Source organism: Penaeus monodon, chromosome 43 (assembly GCF_015228065.2).
Source record: "Penaeus monodon isolate SGIC_2016 chromosome 43, NSTDA_Pmon_1, whole genome shotgun sequence".
Classification (NCBI taxonomy): domain Eukaryota; kingdom Metazoa; phylum Arthropoda; class Malacostraca; order Decapoda; family Penaeidae; genus Penaeus; species Penaeus monodon.
The window spans coordinates 25,291,311-25,293,810 of record NC_051428.1 but is presented as its reverse complement, the minus strand read 5'-3'; the positions used below and the strand labels follow the sequence as shown (position 1 = coordinate 25,293,810).

The 2,500-nt window shown below is 45.6% G+C and overlaps 1 pseudogene; it reads left to right on the top strand.

The window, feature by feature from the left end:
* The window catches only part of LOC119568410, a 3,002-nt pseudogene extending 633 nt beyond the window's left edge, over window positions 1-2,369 (top strand).
* The last annotated feature ends 131 nt before the right edge of the window (window positions 2,370-2,500 follow it).

Here is a 2,500-nt window from a genome sequence, read left to right as displayed (position 1 = left end):
CGCAAACTCCACCGACAACGCAGAATGTCTTAGACGGGTGAGTCCAATAAATTAAATAATGACAACTGATCAGTTGATTGGTTCACACGTGCGTCTGATCAGCTGATTGTATGATTGACGCCATCGGTGTTATGCTCGTGTCTCCTTCCCAATATTCTGTGTGTGTGTGTGTGTGTGTGTGTGTGTTATTGTTAGTACTATCATTATCATTGTTAGTATTAGTATTAGTATCACTAATATTATCATTGTTATTCGTATTATTATTATAATTGTTGTTGTTATTATTGTTATTATTATTGTTATTATTGTTTTTATTATTATTATCACCATCACCATTATTTTCATCATCATCATTTTTATTATTGTTATCATCACCACCACCACCACTGCTCTTAACACTACCTTCCCCCACAGGCCGAAGTGTGTCGTGCCATGTTCCAACGCACACACACCTACGATCGCATGGTACAGTCCATACGAGATTGTGCTGAACAACTTAACATCACTCTGCCAGCACCAGCACCTGCCCCGGCCAACAATAATTCGGGTATGTGAGAAAAGAAGGGAGAAGGGGAGAAGGGAAGGGAGAGAGGATAGAGGGGGAGGGAGAAGGGGAGAGGGGAAGGGAGAGAGGATAGAGGGGGAGGGAGAGAGGATAGAGGGGGAGGGAGAGAGGATAGAGGGGAAGGGAGAAGGGGAGAGGGGGAGGGAGAGAGGATAGAGGGGGAGGGAGAAGGGAGAGGAGGAGGGAGAGAGGATAGAGGGGGAGGGAGGGAGGAGAGAGGGGGAGGAGAAAGAGAGAGGAGAGAGAGAGAGAGAGAGAGAGAGAGAGAGAGAGAGAGAGAGAGAGAGAGAGAGAGAGAGAGAGAGAGAGAGACAAAGACATAAAATGAGAAAAGAAAAAGAGAAAAAAGACGAAGAGTAAGAACGAGACGGAGAATGAGAAAGAAACACAAAAAGACCAAAAGAGAAAGAGAGAGAGAGAGAGAGAGAGAGAGAGAGAGAGAGAGAGAGAGAGAGAGAGAGAGAAAGCATCACCTCCCCGTCACATAATCCCGCTTTCTTTGCAGACCCCGACAGGAGGTACTATAACCAGCTTAAACTCTGGTTCCGTGCGAGACCTCAGGTGAAGCAACAGATTTTCAACTGTGCGCATCAGAGTATGGTAAGCGCTTTAGGAACTGTTTGTTAACGGTATCTGTGTATATGGTTATTCTTGTTGTAGTGATTATTATCATTTTCGTATTTGCAAGAGTTAGTGTTTTTTTTTTTAAGAATAGGGTGAACGATATATGATTCAAATTTTATTGTTTATTAAACAGGGAGAAGTTGATGTGAATTTCATTTTTTGTTTTTGTTTGTCTTTTGCCTTTGTTTTATGTTTCTTTTTCCCTGTTTTTTTTATTCTTTGTAAATTCACTCGCCCATTCTCTCCCTCTATCTCTCCTTATCTTTCATACATTTATTTTCCTTTGTCTTCTTTCCCTCTTATATCTCTTTTTCCACCCATCTCCTTTTAATCTGTCTCTCACATATCTCCCCTTTTCCCCTCCTCGTATCTCTCATTCATTTCTCTTCTTTTCTCTTTCTTCTTCTCATCTCTATTACATATCTCCTCTTCTCTCTCCTCTTCCTCTGTCATCTCTCGTCTTTTCCTCTCTCTCCTTGTCTCTTTCACAAATTCCTTTACTCTCTTCCTCCTTTCATCTCCCTCCTTCTTTTCTACTTCCTCATACACATCCCTCATCTTTCATCTCCTCCCTCGCTCCTTCCCTTTCCTTACCCCCCCTCTTCCCTCTTCTCTCTCTCTCTTTCTCACATCCCCGCTCCCTATTATTCTCTCTCCTCCCCATGTTCCCTTTCTTTATATCTTCCCACCTTCCCTCTCTCACTTACATACATCCCTCCCCTCTTCTTGTTCATATCTCTCCTCCCCGTACCTCCCATTTCCTCCTCTCTCTTTCTCTCTCTCTCTCTCTCTCTCTCTCTCTCTCTCTCTCTCTCTCTCTCTCTCTCTCTCTCTCTCTCTCTCTCTCTTTCTCTCTTTCTCTCTCTCTCTTCCCCCCTTCCCTCTGTCCCCTTCTCTCTCACCCCCACCCCTGCCCCCTCTTTCTCTCGCAATTCCCCCTCAACTTCCCTCTCTCTCTCTCATCTGCCCTCCCTCCCTCACCTTCGCTCTCCTTCTTCTCCCTCTCCCACGCGCACCCTTCTAACTCCCTCCCTCCCTCCCTCCCTTCCTTCAGTTCAACGCAGACGGCACTCCGAGACGCGAGTACTTGAAAACCCGTGTTGAGGTTTGGGTTGGTGAGGACGAGACTGTACTGGCCGGCTTGTTGAGGAGTAACATCGATAGCTGCCCAGCGCCGTCGGTGAGTTAGGGTGGGATGAGTAGGGGGTGTGAAAGGGATGAGTGGGGGTGGTGGTGAAAGTTATAAGTATGAGTGAAAGTGATGAATATGGGGGGGGGGGGGAAGTGGAAGTCATAAGTGTGCGTGAAATT